Genomic DNA, 27,007 nt, shown 5'->3' with positions numbered 1-27,007 from the left:
GCCACCCATGGAGTCCAAGAGATTTAATTCAGTGTACTGCAAGAGTGCCAGGCTCCCTGTACTGAAAGCAGAGGAAAAAAGAACAAGCCAGAAAGACGAATTCAAAATATGGTCATTTTTAGATCAAAACAAGCTTTTTGAGTGACTGTCAATATTAGTTAAAACTCTTCAGGTACAAAACCCCTGCTGGGGGTCCTTCATACCAAATGCACACCTCTGAACTCAAGATGACTGGCCAGAGAAAGATGAGATGGCTTGTACTCTGCCTTTGCCACATTGCCAACGATGGGCTCAGGACTCCTCATGTATCCATTTAGAGCTGGCGTCTCCTGGAGGGGAGGCATGAGCTTCTCAGTGAGATCAGGGGAAGGCAGCTGCTGGTGACTTCATGTGACCCCTGTGGGAGGGCCATGTGTATACCAGATGTAACAGACCTGTTACACATCATCCCATGACAGCAGCGAAGGGGATCACCACAGCAGTCCACAACACTTCCTGCTGCTCCCCACTGACAGCAGTGTGAACTAGCTCCTCGAGGAGGTCAGCAAAGGCATGAGAGTCTTCAGGGCATCAGGGATCAAGGATCAGCATCCCAGCTGCTGGTAAAATCTAGGGGTGGATGTGGGGAGTGCTTTTGGAAAACACAGGGTGTCCAGGTGCTCTCTCCCAAGTAGCTAAGGAGTAAGTTTTCCTATCAGCACAGCTCGCATTAGGAATCCTAGGCAGGCACCCCAATTAACTGACATGCAAAACTGAGAAGTGTCAGAGCAAAAGTCCACACAGTCAGGGACTGTCTATTTCAAGCCCTTGGAAAACAGCTTTGCTTCTGCATCTTTTGGATGAAGCATTTTAACCCGGCCATCAGTCGCACTTGCGTAAATTAGCCCTCCAATACTTCTGCTCTGCTCCTGTTTTCTGACATCAGCCTCCTTGCACTCAGGATCCCTATTTGACCTCTGTCCTTTCAAGCTGTGCACCCAGGTGCCCTGGAGATGGGTGCAGCTCCTCTCTGATGAGAGAGGAGACTATGTACAGGAGACGCACAGAGAAGTATGAGGGGAGCAGATGTACTTAGGGACCCGTTGTTTTGATAGGCAACTCTCCTTTTTTGAGCCTGCACACTCCTTATGGGTCAAGCAGAAAGCACGTGATGACCCTGGCCCGCCCTGTAAAACTCTGCTTACGTTTGACTCCTAGGTTGTCCTTTGCCAGTCTTGCTGCCTGAATGCTTCTACTCAATGGAGCTGAGCACACATAATCAACAGAGCCAATTTTCCCTCTTTCAGCCTTTTGAGCCCCATAAGGGCGAGAGAACTGAGATGTGCAGGGCTTCCCAAGAGTTTTACAGCTGGTGAAACGAGCATAGGCTCACTGTGCCCTGACTGACCAAACCACCACAATTCCCAAGCTGGACCTGCTGGTATCTCTCTTCCTCATCAATTCCACTGCTTCAAATTTTGATTGAGAGGCTTTATTTCATCTTTTATTTCTTAACTTCCCACCTCTTTTGCATTTTGCACTGTCTTGACATTGTTATCTGCACCACATACTCCGCACCGTATTTTTTTTTCAACCGATTTTTACATATGATTTCTCACTTAACAAACCTGATTTTGCTCAGAAGTATCCAAAAAATCTCTTAGTCAAAAAGAATGAATGAAAGAATAAAAGTGAAAGCCAAGCAAGCTCTCAGCTAAAGCTCCCATTTAAGCCCTTTACATATCCTGTTTGGAAATATCTGCTCCTCAAAGTCATTTTTTTGGTGAGATTGCATCTCCTCATGCAATACATTATCTTTGCATTATCCCAGGGCAAAACCATTCAGGTTTCTCAGCTAACATTTATCTGCTGCTTCCCTTGCCATTCCTGGAGGATTACAAATGGGTTCAGTGACTCCAAAGCATTTTGGGGTAGTAGCCAAGATATCCTTGTGGTAAAGAAGGCAAGTCAGAGGTGACCAAATAATAACCGAATCTATCAGTATAGACTGGGGGATTCATTTCTGTAGAATCAGTGTAATACTGCTAAGCCTATACCAAGCACCCAGAATAATGGACTTTCCCCTACTTAAATCTTTCCTATTGGTTCAGTGATTCTGAAATCGGTCCCTTCAACTGGACTATTATTTGGCCTAAAGATTAAAAAATATAATTTCCATCTGGGGGCAGGATATTTTTTTTAATGTCGGCTTTTATTCAGCCATTTAGCAGGAAAAAAGTGACTACAGTGGTGGATATCAGATCAGCAGGTAACCTACAAAGCAACCCGATTTTAACAAGAGCGTCAATGTGCAAGGGCTGAAGAATGGCTGAAGATTTAGAATATCTGCTTCAAGAAGCATTATACTTTTATATGAGTCATAGGTGAGATGGGGAGGCACTTGCTTCATACATTCCCTATTTCTATTAAAGACAGAAAAGGCAGGATTTAATAAATGAAGGCATTTTTAAGTTACCACCTGTGGTTATTAGCTTTGCTTGGGGATCTCCGTTTTGTAGTGACTTATAAAAACAAGGGAATTACCTGGGACAAGGGGTGCTTAACAACAGTGGGTCTGACAATATCTTCCCTCAGACTGTTTCACTTTCCCAACCTCACAATCTGAGCATGGCCTCATCAGAGTCAGCTTCTGTTCCAAGTGAGGCCACATTTTGCTAGATGAAATAAAAAGATATGCCATGACTATGCTCCCTTTATAGAATCAGTTTCTTTCCTACTGTATCAGAAGGTTTAGCGAGCATTTTAAGTGAAACGTATAGGAACTTTAAAATTCTGGGGCTTTTTCCTTTCTGAAGATGATGTAGCATTTTTATAATTGGATCTGAATGCATTTACACCAGAATAATATATGCTGATCCATAAACTATAGTAAGGCATACCATGGTGGGGAATTCTTCCACTTTAACTATGCAAGTAGAGCTAAATTAGCAATTCTGCATAGTGCAGAAGAAGGTTTCTTAGCATTTGTCTGCTTTAAAAAATGTCCAACAAGAGCTCTCAAGTCATCACAGCTTATTCCATACCCCAGAGCAAAATACCATCAAAAGCCTTTTTTCCCCCAACAGTTTAAATACAGCCACTGTAAGCTTTACAGTNAAAAAAAAAAAAAAAAAAAAAAAAAAAAAAAAAGGAAAAAGGAAAAAATGTCCAAGCAGATCTGGCATCTGAAGGCATTACTTTACATTTTAAATAAAGGAAGTACTATTAATTACAAAGCTCAACAGATTCTGTGAACAACACCAGAAAACATAATATGCACTTGTAATAACACAATTGGAAAAATAAATAAAACATCAACAGAATAAACTGCAACTGGCTAAAGCAAACTCTACCAACCTTTCCTCAACTCATTCTCCAGTTAAAATGTGAGCAGACTGGCTTTCACACCAAGCCCCAAAGGTCCAGTGCTCTGTCAGGTCCCAGAACTCCCTTCGCCTGGCATCCTTCTGCTACACACTTTTCAATATTAGCTGCACACCTCAGACAGCAATGGGCTGTTGCGAGGTTTCTGGAAAGAGGCATGTCTGGGAGATGAGCCAAGCACAGATCAGTTCTTATACTTGGAATTGCTTCATGGAAAGAAGAGAAAACCAGCCCATTTGGAAAACTGGGGTGACATGGTTCCTGTGGCGATGCCCAACAAGCATGGAGGAGCTACAGGTTGCATAATAGTATTGTTGTCACTAAGCAGTACTCAGAGGGGCTCTGCAGCAATTTATCTAGCTATATGTGCCATAATACAAACAGACAATCAAAGAGAACCACAGGCTGCCCCATAGCTATCTGATAGATCACCTGAGGGGGGGGGGGAAGGGCACTTTTTGTCCAATTCACCACCTGAGGTCACAGTGCGTGTCCTTGATAAAGGAAATGGATCACAAGTAAATGCACCCAGCTCTCTGAGGAGGGTGTAAAACCACTGGAGGCAGGCTCAGGGCTCCTAGGGACAGCTGCAAGACTCCAAGTTAGTTCTGAAACAACACTTTCCACTAGGACACTGACCTGCTGAGCAGAGGTTAACGGCAGGTTCAGGCCATCATACACAACAGCAAGATAATGAGACAACCTGCAAAACTGCAGCCTCAGATTTTCATTCACAGTGGTTTTCAAAATACCAAAGATTGGCTAATGAGTGCAGACAGGAGGAAGGTCTTTCTGTTCTTACAATGTCAAATAATACCACTGTGCTAGTAACTGTATAAACCTTGGATATTACATGACCTACTCATGAGCTCAGGTCCTGAGCTGTTTATCATAATGTTCAGAACAAAGCAGAAGCCCTTCCAGCTCCCCTAAGTGACCCTACTACTATTCATTAAAAGGACAGCAAGTGGTTTGCTGATAAAGTCTAATTCTGAGGTATAATATGAGTGGATGAGAGCTATGATAATTACATTAGTAAGGGTAACTGAAGTCACTGCCATATCCTTGTTCGCTCTTTAATTTAACCCCAAATAGTGCAAGTTGGGCTGTAACTGAAAAAAAAAGGAAGGAGAAACTGTTCTTCTGTTGTGTGAATCTGAGTGCATGATTATGATGTTGAAGATGTCTAAGAGGGAGTTACTGAATATTTAACCTTGGAAATGGAAGCTTGGTTGTCTCATCCTGTTAACATCCACACATATCTACCATTAACTCTAATTAGGGCTAACAGGGAGTTCACATAAGTATCTCCATAATTAATGTTAATAGTAGTTACGGGCAAACGTTCATGGAAGATGAAATGCCAAGTTTCTTCTCCAGGGTTAAACATTCAACAGCCTGCATGTCTCTCATTTCCATTTCCTACCTTAAAAGCTCTCTAATCAATTGCACATATCACAGACAGACTTAAGTGCTAAGTCTTAAAACTAGAGACACATACAGTCATAAGTAACAGCACATGCTACTATTTATAGTAATATAAACACAGACACACAATACCTGATACAGGATACACTGATTCACTGCTCTACACTTACTGTTATACAGCTACCACAACGACATAAAAACAACACAGAAAGACACATTCCTTTTTCCTTCAAGACAGATGAACAATATTTTTTCTCTATCTATATATTAAGATAAGTCATTTTCAATTAACAAACCAAAGTGCAAACAGGATTATAGCAACAACCTCAATTAGCCTTATTCATGCCATTATGCCACCCCTAGCTGATAGGCTCTATACTATATTCCCAAATCAGGCATTATTAACAAACCATTAAATCTGTAAATGAGAACAGCAAAATTATCTGGCATAATCAGAACAGTAATAATAATGCACCTTCTATTTTGATTCTGGCTCCCACCCTGAGCTCCACAGCAGTAGTTCATTTAAAAGCATTAAGAGAGTGCTTCCAGCCAGGGGTCATTTACTAGCACAAAGTCTTGCTCTCTGCTCTCTCATCCCATCACAAGCAGAGAATTTCCATCAAACTTGTGCGATTCTGGAGTCAAGTAGATTTATAAACTGCCTTCAGTTGAGAAAGTATTTATAAAGCCTTGGGGAACCTGACAAATACTCTGCTGTTTCCCTCACGAGTTGTAGATATTATTTGAAGGAACCTTATGATGCTGAAGCCTATGCCAGGGACTTCATGAAGGGGCATAACGCAGAAGAACAGGAGCGATGGGGAGAGGCAGTGCGGTAACCCAGACAGAAAGCAAAAAGTTGGACAAAGTCCCTGTGGGTGTACTCTAGTAGAGCCAGAAGAGGAGCTGTGCTTGTGGAAAATGTGACTCACACAGCTAAGCCCTCCCTGCGCCCTAATGCTAACAGTCACTGATCTTCGTATGCTTGGGGGTAGCTCCAATCACAAAATGCATGCGGGCATGAGTCCCACTGAAATTAACAGGTGCCTTGTCTAAAGGAAGAAAAAAATATATTTGTATATTTGTCAACTCACCTTTACTGGCCATAAGTTACATTAAAGGCACTTGTCTCCCAGGACTCATCTTAAATCTTATCTGGCTGCGTTTTGGCTTTGCTATGTGAAAACAAACTTTTTTTCTTGCTTTGTTTTCTGCTTTAGGGAATTAGTGACTCAAACAGGATGCTGAAGACTCAGTGGGATTTATTTTCCATCATCCTGAAGTTTTTTTTATTAGGCATGCTGGCTTATTAATGCACTTTAAACATCCATTCAGAGCAAAGTTTTCAATAAATAATTCTTGCCTCCCCATTGTTTCCTCATAATTTTATGTTTTTTTGGTTTTTGTTTTTTACTGTTCAGGAAAGCAAGGGTTTGAAAGCACAGAGGGCACCGATCTGAGGTGCAGTGGCTGTCTGTAATGGTGACAGACACAGCCCTGCTTCTAAAGCACAAACCCCTTTGCCATTCCTTCACAGCCTCCTTTCTCAAAGGCAAGGATCACATTCAGCTCCCTGGATGTGCCCTGCTCTGGGTACCCAAGCATTGCCTTTTTTGAGGCACTTAGTCCCCACACTACGTCCTCTCCTCTTCTGGTTCCACACTCCATCCAGGCTCCACTGAAGATACAGCCACATCTTGCTTTGATGCACCCACCCCATTGCTGAATTCTGGAACCTCACAACTTTGTGAAAGACAAGTGTCTATAGGAAAATATCCCTTCCCTTTACTTGGTCAGGTTTGGTTTGCCAGAGGTATGATTCTATATCCAAGAAGCTTTTCTTGGAAGAGGAAAATTGAATATTGTTTCCTGGAGATATAAGATCAGCACATATTTTAGCTACAGTCAATCTGGCTGAACAGAGAAAATTTCTTTGCAAATAAAGGATAGCATTTTAAAATACATTTTGCATATTCATCATACACTATTTTTACAAGTACTTGTAGCAATGGAAATATTATTAAACAGCAGCAGAACCAAAAATGACTAGAACTTTCTATTACCTGTTAGAAAATTGGTCCCCTCCGTACCCTGCTCATACTCCTGGCACTTAAAAATGTGCAGTGAAAAATAAAATAAAGTCAGTAAAAGTCACACTTGTAAAATTACATTTTAAAATAACAACATTGTAAAGTGGCAGCTACAGAATGAGGTGAAATGCTAAGCAACGAGTTGCCCAGACATTTTTATAGGAATTGGAACGAATGTCCAGTAAGTGTCCAAGGAAATCGGAGTTGATTGAAACTTCTGGCTACTCTGTATTTTAACTGGATGGCTTGTGCTGCTTCAGCCTCTTGCCAACAGGCTGACAAGGATATTAAAACAGGGAGCAGGAGGGGATCAGCCAAGTAAAGTGAGCAGTCATTTGTAAGAAGATAGTTCACCTTCTCTTCATTTTCAGTCAACCCAGCAAGCATGTTCTATGTTTATGCTGGATATCCAGTTAATTTTCTCCCAGACTGTGCAAAACACAAACATATATTGGCAACATGGATGGCATAAAGAGATGGATCTTAGCCAAAGGAAACTGCTTTCACCAGCTTTTTTTCTTTTTCCTCAGCACAGACAGGAACATTAGAAAAAGGCTGTAACCGCACACTATGATAAGGTAGCTCAGCTGGAAGCTGAGAACGTGGGTTCCAAGGGCTATTTTGTAACTCTTTCAAATTTCTTCCTCTTATTGTAGTTCTGCTGCTCAATTCACCTGTACAGCCTTTCTTTTCAGTCTAACTCACAACAGACTGCCTTCCAGTACAAAGATCTTGCAAGTGTGATTTTGCACAGCGATATCCTATGCTTAGCTAGAGAACTACTGAAATACAAACAGATGACTGGGTTCTGATACCATGCTTTGAAAATAAAACTCTGACCTTTTACAAACGCAACTATCTGGACAGCATTTCTAGTGGTAGTGAGCTTGGGAAGATTTCTCATCTATTTCCTATAATTTTGCACGATGGAATATCACAGGCTTCCAGAGAGTTTCTTGCATCTTCCAGATGAAGCCTGAATCTGCCAGCTGAGAATTTCTTTCAGCAGAGAGTTGTTGTTGCTTTTTCTCCCCCACCTTTTTAAGGCTTGAAAACAGAATTTTGACATTTTTGTCAGTCCAGCGTGGAATTTCTGATCAAAGCAAGAGAAAATGTTTTAACTAGACAAAGGTGTAGCAGATGGGGAATTATCCTGGGATACAAAAGATTCAGGCTGATGTTCCTGATCTACCCAGTTCTCGCCAAGGAATTGCATTTACATTTCCCTGGATCCAGACAAGTACCCTAATCACTAGGCTATTGAGTCAAGAACTTCACGAGGCCAAACTAAGGTGGTCCTAGGAGAAGGGATCTTGTAGTGATATAGACCTATGTCTTTTTTCTTTTATTATTACTTTTTACATTAAACTATTGAAGGGTCTAGATTTTTGAGCTATACCAGAAAAGATGAGAACCTCCGCAAAATTTCAAAACCCAACATATCTTAGCAGCTTCCACAGAGCATGCCAACTGGATGTTGGGAGATACCCTCCAGTTAAAATGCACTGAGACATCTGTATTTTTAAGAGGCAGAACCAGAAACAGCTGCAGACTGACTGATATACCAGAAACAGCAGAAAACTTCTATAAGGAGCATGGCTCTTAACCCTACCCTCTCAGAAATTCACACCACGACAACAATATAACTTTTTGCCTCATCAGGCCTACTCGGCTGCTCCTGGCAAAGCACTGTTGTGATGCTGTTCTCCTGCTGTTTCCCTGCAGAGCCTCCAGCACTGCCCATTGCCTGGAATAAATGCTGGAGTGCCGCAAAGGGTTACTCCTTCCACTGACCCGCCTTAGCCCAGTTTTCAGGGCAAGTGTAAATGACATGGAGCAGCCCAGGCTGTCACTGGTGAAAACCAAAGCAACCACAGAAGTTATCTACATTCAGAAGCCACAAAAAAGTATTTATTTTCTTTCTCCCTCTAAAATAAAATAAAATCCAGTTATAATTATTCTAACTATAACAGATACTTCAACTTGCAAACATTCTCAAAGCTGCAGTGGGGAATAAGCCAGCTGTGTCACTTGCAGCAACTCATCTCTGGAGCTGGTTGCTGCATGACCAAAATATATAAAGAGGCTTTTTCCTGGTGATTCTCAAAGCCAAGAGTCCTTGTTTAGTCTCTTCTTTAAAACAAGCATTCCTGTAAAGTACAGTTAAATCTAAACTTAGCACTCAGTTCCTAATTGCTTTCCTCTAATTGGAGATTCGAGGGTGTTTTCAGTCAGATAGGCTGATGCACTGTCTTTTAATGAAGAAGTAGCCAACTCCAATTACATGTATATGATGTCTACACTACATTAATTCATCATCACTACAGAAATCACTCTGATGGAAGCCAAGACCTTCTGTTTTTCAGGTAAATTTTCTCAACAGAACAACAACAAAAAAAATCAGTCATGGGTAAAAGAAGATCCTGCAATGTCATGAAAGACCAGCAAAATGCTCTGAGGCCATGCCCAAGCACAGCTGTAACATCCCATTCCTTCCACATCACTCCGAAGGATAAGAGAGCATTTTCAGCACAGTCATAGGGGATGAAGGCTTATACAACTTTGATGCCCCACAGTTGGAGGGAAAGACAGCAGTTAAAAGACTACTAATCTTGTATCATTTCCCTTTCATTACTTTCAGTTTTGATTTTGGGTAGTGCTGAATAAAGAAAAGGACATTAATTATTTAACCTTACAAAAATAATCATGCCTCTTTGGGGGCTCCCTTTTTGCTTATGTTTCCTATTCAGTCCCCAAAAGATTTGAGCTCAATACACACTGATAAATTCAAGTGAATACTGTACCCGTGGACTCACTAAATACAAATCCAAGACAAGACTTCAAGCTTCTTGCAACTTTGTATCTACCTTTTTTAAGTGCGGTAAAACAAACAAACAAACACCCCCCCCCCCCAAACTAACCCATTTCTTTGAAACAAAACTTGAAATCAGGGTCATTTTTTTTTAACTTGGTGTTTCAATATTACACATGTGCTATTACATGATATTACACATGTACTATCGTACCACTTATTACCGTAAGTTGGCTAGAAGAGGAATCATGCTTGTGTGGACTAGCTAATGCTGGTTTTAAACTCTTTCAGGCAGTTTTTCAAACAGAATTTGTTGCAGTTTCATCACTATTTATCCACTTCTGTATTGTGAGCTTTTTTTTTTTTCCAGTAAAGTAGTAGTTTAGTAGTGATAATTCCTTGTTTTCTCAATAAAGCAGCTGTTCAGTCCAGCCTTGCCCTCACACTGGAGATAAGAATTTCATCCTCATTCTGGTCAATGGATTTTAAGAGTTCCTTCTAACACAGTTCCCAAAAATGCTACTCCACTCTTCATTTCAGCAGAAACCAGAATGAAGACTAACACTTCTCATCCATTTATTCATTTGAGAAATTATGCAGTCTTTTGCCAAGTTTCTATATCAGCAAAAAAAATTCAAGGACAAGAAAAAGGTGTGCTTGTAAACAGGACAACTTCTACAGTGTAAGCTGCTTATTCTTATGGGTCAGAGGGATATTAATACTAAAATCTGATTAAAATCTTAACATTTTACTGATGCCCTTAATTAGGGTGCATTTGTTTTACCTGAACAGATGAACTGATGAAATACCTAACAAATTTATTTATGAAGAAAGGAAAAGAAGAGGAAGAAACAACCTCAATGACAAAAAACCCGCACCAGTCCAAAGCATTTTTGTATCTAACTTCGCCTACAGGCATGCTCTTAGATCATATAGTACTTCTGTCACACAAATTTACAGTGCTTAGCATAAAGGAACACCAATTCACTATTAGAGATCTCGCATGCCATCACAATATAAAGATTAATTTTCATTACTTTAATAATGCTCATTGTCACAGTTCCCAAGTGCTGTTTGAAGCACAGCGTTCTACAGACATACGCAGTAAAAACACTTACGTTACAATATGAACTAGCCCCATTTAAGGTAACTAAGCTTAAAATAATTTTTCACTGATCCGATCCCAATTATTAAAGTTCATAGACATTTACATACATGCTATATGGCAGGGGATCCTGTTAATCATCAGCTTTGCATGTACTCAGCCAAAGAGAGAGGAATCCTTCTTGCAATGCAGTTGGCATAGTCCTGTCTGAACACAGGAATAATGCATGAATTGGCCAATTGCTGTCACTGAGCAGTAATGTCTATGGAGTGCAAAGAGCACTTTCATGTTTAAGAGGAAACACTATTTTAAATATTCAACAGCCACTGTCTTCTTCATATTGTTCTCCCACAAACTCAGCTAGCACAAAGCAAGCTCACAGTCTCTGGTGCCATATTGCCAGGAAGGCTGCTTGTCAGCAGTTGTAGTGGCAGGCAACAGCAGGAGGCTCAGAACAAGCTCTGAAATAAAATGCTTATTCAAGAGATAGCACAAAGGCTGGTTTTCTAAGTGGCATGAAGCGCTTCACCCTGCGGGAACCCTCAGATCTCTGCACTGAGCAGCTGGGTTGCACTTTTCTCCTATCAATAATAATGATAAATAATAATAATGATAGCAAAGTAAAAGGAAACTCTTAGCCTACAAGCTGCATCAGGTGGACTTAATGCTCCTGCCTGCAGGTGCATGGGGCTTAATTCCACCACCTCTCACTCCCCTGCAGCCTCCCAGCTTTCGCATACATATATGAGTGGCTGGAGAAGCAAGGCTGCCCTGTATCCAGGCAACGGGCAGTGCTGAAGGCTCTGCAAACCGCTTCAATTCACATCAGGACTAGCTGGGGCAGGTAACCCCACAGATTTTACAGAGCACAGGAGAGAAGCATCATTTTCAATTTTAAAGAATAAAGGCAGAGAATAAAGCAAGGTCTCTAACTGTCTTCTGAAAAAGAAAGCACCTTCTCAGGTCTTCCTGGGGCTACCTGCTTTCCCAGCACTGCTCACTGGGGAGATGTTAAGGACAGTCATCAAAACATAATGTGTCTGGCTTTTTTATTTCTCAGTGATGCTTAAGTTCTCATTTAGGTTCACCTCCTTCTACTTCAGGAATTTTCTAAGTTTACTTGCCACCTTGGAAACAGTTTCAGTTCCCGGCCCTGGGTTTTGGCCAGGCAAAGCCTACCAATGTCACGATTAACAGATGAGACAATGAACGTGCACACACATCGCCAGCTTTCAAAGACAGTCTAGGGGAGAAAAAGTCAGTTGAGAACAAACAATCTATCAATCCTCATATTTACAAAGGGAAAAACGTCTTCATGAGTATGTGGGTTAAAATTCTAATGCCAGTGAGGTCAATGGGAGTATTTCCATTAACTTCCGTGACAACAAGATTTCAACCATGGTGTTTTGGGCAGGTTTCCTCTGGATGCTGCTCTCCCCATCCCACTTTCTTTCCCTATACTGCTGATGCTGACAGAGATTTGGATGGTCTTCCTGTGACAGAGGTACAGTATTTGAGGAAAGACCAAAGAACACCAGGCAGTAAGGAAGTCACAGACAAGAGCTAAAACACACACAAACCTTGTCCCTGAACATCTTCAGTTCCCTTAACAGATGATCTACAGGCCACTGGCATTCAAATCACCAAACTGCAGAGGATGGAGTTATTTGAAAGAAAACTGGAAGTATATTCATATAGCTTTTGTAGCATTCATCTGTTTCCCAAATAATTGTTAAAGCTGCCATATGGACATTATATAATTGCAAATATACAGGGAAGAATGATCATGAACAGAGGAAAGACATCTATGACAAACTGCTCCATTAAGATGCTCCGATTCAAACCAGACATAATTCAAAGAAACTCTATGTCCAGTATGATAAAAGATGGCACAACAGTCCTTTCCTGACTTACTCAATGCTACACCAGCATTTGAGAATCTTAGCCATAGACATCATTCACGATATAACCCCATCCAGCAAACATAACATACAGTCTAAAAACCTTTCTAGTCATCCCAGTACTGATATACAATCCACTTGGGATTTTTGCTTTCATTCATCATGACTGAAAATGTTAAACAAATACTACACAGGGGTACATGAAATGCCAAAATCAGGAGCACTCTTTGGAGCCTGGGAATTCTCATGGCTCTTGCACTAATCTTAGTTCTCTGTCCGAGCCTTGCCTCCTCTCTTAACAATTTATACAGCCTCACTGACTTGTCAAAAAGCTTCTTTTCCTTCTAGTAGCAGCAGCTGTTATTGTAGGAGACAGCACAGTATAAAGTTACTCATTAAGAGAGGTAAGGAACTACGTCCCTGGAATACAGCGTCACCTTGAGTTGAACTCTGGGGAAAAGTAAGTACAGTCCTCCTTTGCTCCTTTGTGAGCAATAATACAGAATATCAGAAGGGACTGGCCAAAGTGCATGCTATGCATGTGTCCTCAAGATGATTGATTCATAGTATACAATTCCCATTACTGCTCTGAAGCAGAGGCTCTAGTGCCAGGAGGCCAGATCCTTTGCAATACGGTGTCCCCTCCCCATTCACCTGCACCAGCTTTACAACAGTTTGCTTAAGTTGGCCCACTGACTCACTGGGAGGGAAGGCAAATCTCTCTAGCTTTTACACCAAATGAGCTTTCCCCCTCCAAATTCCTACACATACATAGACTGTCTTGAGTCACTTCTTCATAAGTCTTCTTTACAGCTTTTCCCTCCCCTGCCTTTTTTGCAAAGGGCCCTTTGCACCATCACCTCAGCGAAGGTGAGCAGAGCTGAGCTGCATCAAAGACCCTGGAGGCAGAGGAAAGAGAGAGGACAGAACAAAGGTGGGGAAGGCGGCCGCTCAGTGACACAGCACCCCTCACAGCTAAGGTGGGGAGGTCCTGTCTGAGGCAAGGAGGGCTCCAGAGCAGAGCTGGCTGCAGAGATACCAGGGGACAACTTTATCTAGATCGAGGAAACCATTGGGACATTCTGAGCACACTTCAACAAAGCCCAAATGCCACTGGCTTCTTCAGGATCTACAGCTTTAAATACCTGTTTAAATGCTTTAGAGAAGCAGGATCAGACGGCTTAGCCCTTTGCAAGATCAAACTCTTCTGCCTGGTGCTAGTCAGTGCAAATCGATCCCTTGATCACAAATTAAAAACAAAATGAGCAGCACTGAAAAGAACAAGACAGAGCAGCTCAGAGAAGAAACCCAGAGAGACTGATTGATTATTCCCAGAATGCCTTTCCCAGAAGCATTAATGAAGAACGTGCCTGGCACAGCAGCCTTCAGCAGCGCATGGAAACATTTGAAAAGCTCACCCGGCCCCCCCTTGCACCCACAGACCTCCCTGCCTGATGAGCATATTTGAAACAGTCCTGTAAAGCACTAAGGCCTGGATCCCCACTAAAAACAACATTCCCTTCCTGCATCTCCTCCCTTTTAAATCAAGCTCAAAACCCAAACCGGGGGCACCTCCAGTATGTGTACAATGGTATCTGTCCAACATTCCTCAGTAATAGCATCAACTTGGGATGGGGAGGAGAGATTTGTTCACTGGGGAAGGCACCATACGAGGGATACAGGCAAGAGAGGCAAAATATAAACAATATCCTTCAGATGTCTCAAACACAGCCTGCTGCTGGTGTTGAGGGCAGTCATTTTAATCCTCAGCTGCATTCACTGGGACACGTTAAAAGAAATGAAAAATTTGCAAAGATGACATTTAATCATAACCATGAGTACTCATGCTTTATTCCTTGACTTGAAACAGAGTACTCTGTAACTCAATAAAACTGACTGGAAAAGCAGAAACAAGAAAGGCTACAGGAAATGGATTTACTGGCAACCAGGAGTAATAAAAGCACCTCATATCAGTAAGACAACTAAAACGCTAGGGTCATTCTCCTGCCACACAAGTGCCAAACTCTTCCAGCAAGGAGTCACAACAAATGTTTTACTAGCAAAAAAACAAGTAAAATTACTCTCTCTCTGTATCATCCAGAAGAGCATACCAAGATGATTAACAGATTTTGTAGTTTGGATGACTAAACCAAAAAACAGAGGGGAAGAATTGCTTCGGTTGAATTGGAAGGTTTTTTTTTTGCCGAAACAAAACAATATGAAAGATATTTCTTCACATCAACTCCCAAAAGGCTTTTTCAACCTGAAATAAAACATCTACTATATTTGCAGAGTTTTTAAAATAAAAAACCCTCTTTTATAAAAATGTTGGCTCATATTTTAAAAGGAGAATGTGATTTTATTTTTTAAATGTTTAAAGGAGCTCCTTCAGCATTTCTAAAACAAAAATATGCTGCTTAGAAAAATCTAGAATTAAATGTTTTGATGTTTAAAAATATACATACAACCCTTTTTTGACTGAAACTATTTGCTTCATTTCAACTTGTTTTCATAAAGATTTATGGTCTCCATAAAGCTTTTGGAAAAAAAGTTGTGTAATTTATCTCTTTTGTAAAAATGATGTAGTACAGAGGAGTGATTCCCAGATTTGATACACACAGCTGATCTTCTCTTCAGAGGAGAAGAAACATCAGGTTGCTGCAATTTCAATTAATTACCACTATTCCTGACCAACAGAAAAAACACATAGTAAAAGACTAAGATTTCAAGCAGAAGACTAAGGCAGTGCTTTCAAGTTTGTACACCTAATGCTCAGGACTGTTAGGTACAATAGGGATTTATATTGCTAGTTCTAAACATCTGAATTCTAGTTTATACTTATATCTGTCTAGTTTGAAGTTTTCCAAATGAGTCATTTCTGACTACAGCAAAAAAAAAAAAAAAAAGACGAAAAGAAGAGAAAAGAAAGAAATTATGGAGCATTTCATTACTCCTTTTTAAAAGTCGTCATCACTTATTCCCCTTCCTGGGATGGAGACATATTGAATATACTGCATGTTATCCAGAGATAATATGGACATACCAAATCACTACGGGAATCAGAGCTTTGATTTACTCATCTCCAGGTATTTTAACTCACCACAGATTTTACTCATGTAAATAGTGTGAATGTATAGTCTTTATTTTGTATACTTTTGGCAAAAGGAGACAGAATAGTAGAATGCCAACTCCTGGTTCTAATCAATTCAGTTATAGTTTGGCCTTCACTGCAGCTACCAGATAACACACAAAATTGGGAGATGGAAAGGGAAATGGAAAAGCAAAGGCAGTTCTGGCAAGTGATCCCACTTTCCAGTAACATAATCCGTACACTAAGCCAACTCAACTAAACAGGCCAATAACTTGTGATAAACTACAGCTCTGTTCTGAAAGCTGAACACTTAAGCATGGGAAAAAGAATAAACTGATTCCTTTTCTTCTTGTTGGGTATACATTTATGGGAGATTTCATGTTTTTGTGAACAGTTTTAAAACTGAGGATATTATTTTTAGCCTCTTAGAAATGTATTCTTGGATGTACTTTCCAGCCACAAAGGTTATAGGTGGTATAGGTCAATCTGAGGAGTTAGTGACAGATTCTGCCCTGACAAACATGTCAACTGTATAGCAACGTGTGTGTGTCTGTCTGTCCCTAGCATCAGCCAGACTCACCTTGACGGTAAGCAGGAATGCACATTACCTAGCCTCACAATCACCACTGCAGCAGAACATGGGAAAATGAGTGGGGTCAGGTAGCTATAAACTCTAATATCCTGTCATCAACAGTGGCCAGGGAAAGGTGCCTGAAACAGTTCAAGATGGCAATTATCAAACAGCCAGTTCCCAAGAAAAGGCTTCCTCCTACCCTTCCATGCTCGGTGGTTGGCTCATGCCAAACAGCAGGGAAGGAGAGGGCCTGTTAAAGCTTTTATTTACTTCAGACTTTCAAACCAGTGCTACAGCCAGTCTGAAGATTAGCACCTGGTGAGAGCTTGGGTTGGGGGATTTGAAAATATCCCCCTGTAAATAATTAAAAAAGGAGCATGCATAAACATACTTCTTCAGAATTAATTTATTTTTGTGCATGCTACTGGGGGGTTGGTCCACTTATAAATGTGCTGTGTTCTGCTTTTTTAGAAAAGTGACAGCTGCAGACACTTCTCTGTTCAGCTGAACACCTCCATATGCTGGGCACTGAAGCTAAAACACAGGCAGAGCACTACCATTATATCCCATGTCACCCAGCCACAAAGTGCCTGCATGTCATCTCCACCTTACAGCTGCTGCCACATGCTAGCAAGGAGAACAACCCTGAACGTCCAGCATGTGTCCAGGGCTGTTCAGGTCCTGGTTTCTTATCTGCCAGTACTGTCAACAAACGTAATGTGTGCCAAGGATGCAGCTCACATCCATTAGAAGCTAGCTGGAGAATGAGTCATTTTACAAAGGACGAAACAGCCATTAGATTATCATTATCTTTACTATGCACAGTTCTGTCCAGTGGCTGACCTATCTTTAGGCTCCTTTTGCAGAAGAGCTCTCAAGAGTTTGCACTAAATAGACACAGCAATGCAAGCAAGAAACCTCTGCTTTACAACAGGTCAGGGCATTCTGGAGTAATAATAATCTCTTCATATTCTGCAAGTTGAAAAATCAACTGTTTTTCAATTTTTTAATGTAAGATGTAAAGACATGTTTTGATGAGGAGTTTTTCTTGTGGGGAGAGGCAATTTCTGGATTACCTCTCTCTCTGTTTTTATTTCCCTTTCCAATTCCTACTTTCTCACAAAAAGAAGAAAAAACAGAAAAAGAAATGAAGAAGATAAACTCTCAAGAATCAAAACGTTTTCATCTTCAGGAGAGAACAAATGCAAAGTTTCACAAAGCCAGTTTTTGCACCAAATATAATGCTTCTATGGCTGTTCTCTGCAACAGAAAACTTAACAGCTCTATTACTGCTCTTTTACAGATGGGAAATAAAGGCAGAGAGAAATTAAGCTACTTCCCACTGTCAGAATGCAAGCTGGAAACAGAGCTAGCAACTGAATGCAAAACTCCCAAGTTCCACTTCGCTACTTATAGCATAATATTATCCTCATTACTGATTTTAATAGCTATCACTTTTTACTGATCTCAGCTCTTATTTATAAGTCCAAGAAAAAAAGCTTCAAATACACACGCATATACCCTTCTTACATATCTGCTTCCTGAGAAATCTCTGCAGTAAGGGAATAATTTCTAACAGCTGTTAAACTAAGTGCCCAACTTTACTCAATGTTTTTCAAAATTCACAAATTCACTTCTGTAGATCTCAAAATAAGAAATGCAAAGCGTTTATTACTGTTCTGAGTGACACTGTCTCAGCAGTTCTCCCCCAGGATTCAGCACAGTGATGAAAGGCAGCTTTGCTTTTCTTGCACTGTCACATTGGGTAAACCCCATCTTCCCTTAAATTGCCACTCTAACTCTGAAACTAAGTGATAGTAACTGATGGAGATATATTTCTAGTGACAATTTATTTCCTCCTTCTTCATTGTCAGTGACATGTCACACAGCCCCCAGCTCCACAAGCAAACATGCACAGCCAAAACAATCCATGCATGCACTGCTGGTAACGCCAGAAGCCCTGACTCCAAGTCTCTAGGGCAACATCTCTCAGAAGTTACGTCTGTCTCTGGCAGATCAAGCTGCAGCAGGCAGCTGGAGATGTTTTGAGTTTTCCAGCTGTTTGTGTCACCTCTGGATCTGGAAGAGACAGTAGAAACAAACCGGCCTCACCTCTTCAGTAGCCACTTAGGGCCAGATGAATTAGCTCATACCACCTTCAACAGTAGCATGGCAAGGGCAGACAGTTGGAAGAAATTAGTAGCTTCAGCCTCCCTGCTAGCCCAGCAGAGCTCCTGATTTGGACCCCCCAGTGGCAGGAGCCCACATATTCCTGCTGCCCATCATAGGGAACACTCGGAGCAGGATTTGAACCTGTGGTAACACACACTGTGCGCCATGCGGGCATGTTGCTGACCCAACTCCCACCCTTCAGGCTCATCTTTCACTTATAAAAGTGCACACAATAAACGTACCATCTTTGGCTGAAAGAGCCTTATAAACGCATAAAGAGAGCCTTATAAATGCAAGTGGACTGTAACCAAAACAGGAGGCCTGAGAGTCTGCAGAGAGCTTGAAACAACAGCTCTCGAGTGAGAAGTGCCCCATTTATCTCAATGGATGCTAACGCAAACGTCCAATGACAATCATTTAAGTGCCAAAAATCATTAGCCATTTCATTCTCAATGTGAGAAGGGAGCACAAGGAGCATGGTTCCACACCATTCGCTATGAGGGATGTCTCATTTTGAAACCACAGTAGACAGTATTTGGGAGGCATCAAACTTATCCTTTGTATAGAAAAAACTAGATGAGGACATGCCACTGCCATATCCATATCAAGCATCTTAGTAAAGCTCAGAAGTTTCCACAATTGTAGCCTTAGTAAAAGCACAATTTATCATAAGGGAAGATTCTTTTGACGACTTATTTTGCAGAGATATGAGAGTAGTGCTGCTTCCCCAAACAATTCAATTCATAGTCTAAAGAGAAATTAAAGAAAATTAGAACTCCCTCAGTGTAATCATCATCTGCTTCCTCTGGCCAATGCAGCCTCAATTTCCAGGCTTTTATAAAAAACACCGAATCTTTTAAAAAGTCCTTACTCCATTTTCACAAAATTGCAGTTTCTTTAAAGGCTGCTCAGTTATTCCACATTTAAAAAAGGAAAAAAAATCATTTCCAAAAATATACACAGTTCTTAATAATATCAAACAATTCATTTTCTGCAAAAAAGTGTTAATAGAAAGTATTTTCCTCCTTTTCCACTGCTGTAATCATACCTCAGCATAACACAGACTGAGTATCGCAACATGATTGCCATGTATGAACCCCCAAACTTTGCTGCTGCTATTTCTAAGAGGGCAGCATTTTTTGTCTGTTTTTTTTAAGAAGTCTGCAACATATCAGTACCTGAACAGATTTTTATAGGGAGAACCAATTGGGAGGGCATCACAGGAAGTCAGAAGTGGTGGCAAGCATAGGGAGCAGTGTTAAAGTCTGCATCCCAATTAAAAGGGGAAGCATCCCCAACTTTTCTGCACACACATGCATACATGCACACTCCTCTCCAAGAACTGGCTGTGTTCCCAGCTCCTAGACCTATACAGTACTTTTCCCACTTCAAGCTCAGCTTCTGCTTCCCAGAGTCAGGGGGTTCAGCCTTATTTATGCTGATGTTGCTCTGATGGTCATTTTGCACAAGCCACTAAGTGGCTTTGTTTGGAGTTAGGACTTGTTTCCTCAGAGTGGGGAGTTTTTGTTCATTAACAAGTGAGTCCTGCCCCCAGGAAACAAAAACCAAACCTCAGAGATGTTTTCAGGTCGTCTTTCCAAGACCAGGCATGTTCTGATCCACCCCTGCTAACTGCGGAAACACCCAAAACCCCTTTCAGATTTGTTCTTCGTAGACAAGACAAGCCTTAGCCTCTAAAATAGTGCTGCACATAATGATTCTACCTGTGTGCTCAAATGCTTTAGCTGCCTTTGGGGAGAACTGGACTATGGTAGTCCCCGGCAGTGGACTCTGTCATTAGGCAGAGCAGAGGAAGTCCAGTTTGGGTGGCCCAAACTGGTGCAGGCCAGTGCCGCAGCACATCCGTGGAAATGAGCAAAGCACAGCTTGGGAGTCAGAGGTGCCCGTCTCCGCAGCCCCACGTCCCCAGCTAATAACCTGCAACAAGAATTTGCGCATTTCATAAACTGTGTTTTCAAGCAAAGGGGAGGCAAGGAAGCAGCAGTTCAGCTGCACTTTTTTTTTGTCCCAGCTCTGGACCACAAATCATAGAAATACTGGTGGAAAGAGACCTCTCAATTTGAAGTTCCGAAATAGGGCCAGTTCTGGGGGGAACATGCTAGGAGCAAAAGGCAGGATGGAGCTTTAAGAGTCCAGGTACACTTGCATCAGGACTGGAAACACCAACTTAATAATAAATGTAGATTGTGAATGAAGAGGGGTGCAGAGGGGCACTACACACCTCTGTCCCATTGCCTGATCATATTCTTAAGCAAGAAAAATCAAAAGGTAAGGAGGATTATTACTGAGCACAAGATGCAGGAAAATTCACAGCAACATCCTTTGCTCCTAGCATAATAGCCGAACCTCACTTGCTGCTGCCGCTGCTTAGCCTAATCACCTGAACTATGATAAATAGCCAAAGTGAAATCTTTTGAGCAGACCAAGACTGTACACACGCATTTTGGAGGCTGCTGCTTTCCTCATGTCCAGATCTCACACAAAACCAGAACAACTTTCAGCAAGAAAAAAGGCAACTGTAGAAAATCAATTTTTAGAAAGAATGTAGCACAATGCCATTTTCCTTATATGGCAACTGGTATCCCGTGTGGAGTCTCAAACAATAGCCAGCCTGGCAGGGGGTGGAGTAAGACCACGACTTGGGGGAAAAAAAATTATGTATATATATTCCCTGCTGGCCCTCACCCTCCATTTCCTCTTGGTTTTCTTTGTGACTGCACTGAAAGGGGTCAATAGCTCCCAGCTTGAGAAATGCAGCTTTTGAAAGGACTATCACCAGCATCTGTATTTAAAGCATGCCTTTTATTTCACAGCACCCCAGCCAGTGCACTGCTTTTAAGTAGTCAGCAGCAAGATGAACTTTCAGGGGAAAGAAAAAGGGAAGAGTGCAGGAGAAACCATACCTTTCTGCCTTGGGTTTACTGACACTGACACTGGAATAAAGCCTGCCAGGCAAAGCAAGGAAGGGGAACACAAGCTGCAGATGATCTAAGCTCTACAGATCATTACCCCTTGCTTCAGTCACCACTTCCACATCCTTTAAAGTATGCTAAAAACCCATGTGAACCAGCAAAGCAGCAAGCTGGAAAAGAATTTCAGCTGATTAAAAATAATGGGTAAATTAGCACTGGATTCATCTAACACATCAAAGCTTTGCAACTTGATCTTCAGGGGTTAGGAAATACTCATCTGATAAAACAGGCAATCTAGACAAATTTTAATGGGCTTAATTAACTTACCTTGATAATGAATCACAGAACTAGTGGCTAAGTTCATATTTAGGCTTTCTATTTGAGGAAATACTCCAGAAGAGCTATGGCACATTAGAGTCAGGGATTTATTTGCAAACTTCACAGCCTATGTGGAAGGTGGCACTTGAGGAGTTGTTCAGGCCCAGCCTGCCCCTGCCTCATTCTGCAGCTTCATCCAGACACCCAACAGCAATTGTTTTGCAATAGCTTCTTGTATTAGGATGGGGTTTTTTAACTCGTTTTTGGAAATGGATCAATTCAAGTGTTAGTTAGTAGAATCAGAGTTTGTAAAATCAGCTGTTACAATAGCCTCCACGTTTAAACAGGTCCTAACTCCACCCATGTGCTTTAGAAACTGAATGACAGCTCTCACTACTAAAACTTCCCCAGATTTATGAAGCAATATGGGTGAAATGTCTCAGAAGGAAATTCAGCTCTGTCATTTACTTTTCCTGCACAGCTGGAGAAGAGGAGAAGGTGCAAGAACTAGGAATAGGAAACTGAAAATAAATACTAACCATCAGTCTGCTAGGACTGACATAATGAGGCAATGAAAAATTTCCAGAAGGCAATACTCAGAGCCCCTTTCTCTGCTGGATGAGCAAGAACTAGACTGGACCCAGCACCAGGGAAGACTGTTTCACTGGTCAGCAAGGATAGAGGACAGAGGTCAGGACAGATGTGGAGACACAGACCAAATAAGACCAGCTATGATTTTCCAGCTCCTGTTTGACTTTACATTCATCTACTTATTTGACTAGAGCCTCTCAGTAAATATCAGCAGAAGCCCAAACCATTCATCTAAAAGTCCTGAAATCCACAGATGGAGAGGTGCAGTGGTACCTCCAGCCACACGATATGTATGAGCGAAAAACTATTATTTCATACAGTTCCCACCAGCTTGTCGATGAGAGAAGCCAAAAATGAGGCCAGGGAATATTCCTGAAACAGAGAACCAAATTGCCTCAAGAGAGTCTCTGGCAAAAGCAGCATATGACTTTGCATTCTGCTTTAGTTTTCAATCATACTATCTTTCTCACAGGCATTCAAATACATTATTCTGTGCCTTATCAGATCCTGAATTAAGATTGCAAAAAAGCTCCTGCGAGTCTGAGAACCTGTAGTTCAGAGACATTTATGGGGCTGTAATGAGCACTGACAGATAAGTTACACTCATGCATACAAGCTTGCAACTGATGTCTGGTTTAACACAACACAGCCCTAAGCTTTCATAATACAGCATAGGAAACAGAATCCGCCCGTCGCCTACTACTAATTGCATCTGCAGTGGTCAGGGGTTGAAAGAGAAGCAAGCAGATTAATTCTATTAGGCTGTGGAACAGTATCCCAAGGGGATGACGGAAAATCCCATCATTTAAAACAGGACTGGTACACACTGCAGGGAACAATGTCACATACTAGTAGGGGATTAAGGGTTTGGACTAAGGGCCTCATCTTTTCTAGATCTGGTTTCCATGAGTCATTGCAATTAGAGCTACAAGGCTTTTCTGTTTGTTTTTGTTCACTTTTGGTTGACCTGAAAGATCTTGTCCAATCAAAACCTGAATGTTTTCTTTCACTCCTTTCCCCCATATATACTTCTTTCTTCCTTTTCTTAATAAGCTTTCTCTCAAAATTAAGATAATTTTCAAAATGAAATTATTTCAGAATGTCTAAGTATTTCTTTACTAATATCTTATATGTAACATTTTCCTTTTTCATCATACCCTCCCACACTATTTGCCTATATTTGACTCAACCGTGTGAGCAGTCTGCAGCAAGACATAGCAAGGCCATAGCCCAGCATCAGCAGTCTGGAGCATTAGCTGTGCTGTCTGCCTTACCTCTGTGCCACTTTGAGGGGACAGGTCTTCAGAGAAATACTTGCTCTTCTCTAGAAGTCAGGATGTACTAAATGTGCATCAGTCAGGATCCTTGGTTCTGGTCCCTGACACAGTGGTCCTGTCTGGTCAACCTGTCAGAAACGACAAAGACAAATACATAAGACAAAACATGCAAATATGCATACCTGAACACTGGGCCTGAGAAGCTTGTGACCTGGCTTTAGTCACTTCTGCTTGCACAGGTGAAGACCAGCTGTTTCTTGCACACCTGAATGAGGTTGGGGAAGTAGCTGGCAGAAGCCCTGAAGACTCTAGCCAGGCCTGGACTGAAGGCAAAATCTTCCTCTTCACTTTCCAGTCTATTTAGACTGGCCAGAAAAGCAACTTGACCAGAAGGCAGAAGGAGGAACAGGAAGATTTCTAGAAGAACAACAGAGGAGCAACAGAGTTGCTCTGCATCTTCTCCTACCGCTCTAGCTGTATAGCAACCTCCATGCACGTGGCAGAGCATTATTAGGCTAGTAAATCTGTGGACAAGGGTTCCCTGACTCCCCAGCAGGTTGGGGTACCCAGAAAGGAAAAGGTTTCAATCCCGGGTAGAGGCATTGAAACAGAAAGGACCGGATTTTCAATACATAGTAAGGAAGAGGCACAATTTGGTGCAAAATACGTCAGACTGCAAAACTGGGATTGCCGAGGCCTGCTGTCCTCTGGGAAAATGGGGTGGGAGAAGACCAAAAACATAGTGGGAGCTTTGGAGGACTGATAAAGAGTTCCTTTCTAGCCACAGTACAACTTGAATTGTCAGTGTCAGGCGTCGAACAGTCCAAAAGGAGGGAGGGAGACCGTACAGGAAAAGAAAGGTGAACCCCCTAAGTAAATGAGTCACTTAGGCACTAGCTACAGAACAGAAAGAAAAAGACTTTAAGAAAAGAGTCCTGAGGAAAAACAGGAGAGGAAAGGAACACTAGAAGGAGATTCTGAGTCCCTCAAAGGTAAGTTCTAGACCAGAAAAGGATGGAGAAGTGGATAAAAAAACAGAGGTAGTTAAATATTTAAAACATATATGTACACATATCCTGTATTGTATGCAGCAAATATGCACACGTGTTCGTTACTGTGTAGATGTTGCAGCACGTCTGTATGCTGAGTGAAGGGAGCCAAAAAGGCTGAGGATGGAAAACAGGGCAAGGTGATGGAGCTGAGGGGCAGGTAAAGGTGGGATAAAGATACTGAAATAGGCAGGGAGCAGAAGGGAGAAGCTCACGTGGTGAAAGCAGTGAGCAAGCAAAAGAACATAAATCAGAGCCTGGAGAAAGGCAGGAAAGGCCAGTGGGAAGGGAAGATGGATCATGGCAGATCTGGTCAGTTCCTCCCTTGCAGAAGTCAGCCAGACCCTGGGCAGAGAGAGGAGGAGCCAGCACTTAACAGAACAATATCTCCGTAACTGCTCCTCTCCAGAGAGCAGCACCGAGTCTGGATCTCATTCCCTCTGACAGCTCCAATTCAGATATGAAGCTGGCGCCACACAAATTATTTCATAGCATTGCTTCTCTCCTATCCTTCCCAGTTTACCTTGCTTCTTTTCTCTCTTTTTAAAAATAAATAACTGAAAACCTCCCCCATGCCCAGCCCCTCCAGCATCCTGAATCCAAAGCCAACTGTCCACATGCATATCTGGAGTATCACTCCCTTCTCTGCATCACAGAGCTGAATTAACTCCTCCAGGGTCAAAAAGAAAAGCTGGGGGACAAGGGTCTTTCAGCAACTCCATCCAGCAGTCCTGTAAGACACCAAGGCAGGGCAGCAACCAAACACCTCAAGCCTCCCTTCCCTTCCCTGCTTTCTGGAGGAGCCAGTCATACGAAGCTGGTCTAGTGTTTACTTGGCTATCCAGCAGAATACACCACCGCTAACAGGCTGGGCAGTGCTAGTGTCACAGAAGGCCACATGAGAGGAAATCGCTGGCACGTATGCTGGCGTTAGCCCCCTGCCAGCAGCTCCCTGCTCTCGTCCAGAGAAGTGCTATTTCACACATCCCCAGGGAAAGAAAGGGGCTCAGTCTGACACAGGGGCACTGTATACTGAATCCAGTCTGACACACACACAGCCTAGTAGCACCCTGCAACATTCACTTTACATGCACTGGAGGAGCAGTGTCGTCTAGTGAGCAGAACAGGAGCCCTCCAAACACGTACTCAAGCAGAGGTTCTCCTTGCCTGTGTCCCCAGTGGATTCACACATTTTCAGCTGAGCTTCTCCTGCTGCCTGTGTTGGTTTGCAAGCTTCTTCTCTGCTCTACCCAATACAGCATGTTTCAAACACATGCATACCGGACACATTCTGGTTTCTTTAAAGGGGAAGGGCAAGCATTTGGGAGGTGCAAAGGCTTGCATGTAGAAAACACACATGTCCATACTTTTGCACAGATAGAAGTGTCTGCTGCCTAATAGAAATCTAACCCATTGAACTCAGTCATAGCCCTTCAGAGGTGCAGTACTGGACAGAAATTCCCAGTCTTTGGGTGGGGGATGAGGGGTGGGCAGGAGATTAATTTATTCAGATTTGTAAAGTGCTCTGAAACCATGAGATGGAAGGTAACACAGGCAGGTGCACAAATTGCCATGAGTCATCAAAATTTTGATTCAATGGCATTTTTAGTACCAATTTTCCTTTTCCATTACAGAAGAGTGCTGCCCTTGTAAGCAAAATGCATCCATTCCCTGTTACTATTTCAGCTGATGTACCACTCTAATCAGAAGCGGAGAGCTCTAATATATTTAGGGTCACTAATATTATATTTTGTCTTGTGTGTATATGTGCTCAGATAAGAGATTTCAATCACGTGTATTCAAGGAACATTAAGAAACAGAAGATATCTTAGGTCATCTAAATCCTCCTCTCCAGTGGAGGATCATGCCTTTCCTTCCCCCCCCCCCCCTTAGTTATGTCTAATCCAATTCAGACAGTCTCAAGCACCAGGAATATCCTTCTTTCTCTCAGCAGACCTCAGAAAAGCCTGACACAGAGCTGTCTTCAAGACTTGTCACCTGTGTAAACAACCTGATTTTTTTTTTAATTAACCTGATTCCTTTATGTCTGACTGGAAGAAAAGCAGCAGCATGTGTGAAAAGCAAATAAGGAAAGTAACAAACAGGGAGCTTCTCCAAGACTAATGCAGAAGGACAGATGGGGTGGTAGGGTCATGAGACCCAACCAAAGAGGGGAGAAAGGAGCAGCTTTCTCTTCTCTTCATACTCCCACTCCTTTAACCCCCACAGGTAAATTTTCAAGAGAATAGGAGACCAAGTGGACTGTGGGTCATCTGAGCTCAATACATTTTTAATATGAA

General features: G+C 42.0%; 1 protein-coding gene across 1 annotated transcript in view; it reads right to left on the bottom strand.

The window, feature by feature from the left end:
• TSPAN18 (tetraspanin 18) overlaps positions 1–23,698 on the bottom strand; it is a 58,657-nt gene extending 34,959 nt beyond the window's left edge. The window contains exon 1 of the mRNA XM_026091866.1: positions 23,656–23,698. The gene's annotated coding sequence lies outside the window, so the exon portion shown is untranslated. The remainder of the gene's footprint in view (positions 1–23,655) is intronic.
• Positions 23,699–27,007: the final 3,309 nt, after the last annotated feature.

Source organism: Apteryx rowi, unplaced genomic scaffold, assembly GCF_003343035.1.
Source record: "Apteryx rowi isolate R43461 unplaced genomic scaffold, aptRow1 scaffold_122, whole genome shotgun sequence".
In the NCBI taxonomy this organism is placed as follows: Eukaryota; Metazoa; Chordata; class Aves; order Apterygiformes; family Apterygidae; genus Apteryx; species Apteryx rowi.
This window is presented reverse-complemented; position numbering and strand designations above follow the sequence as displayed.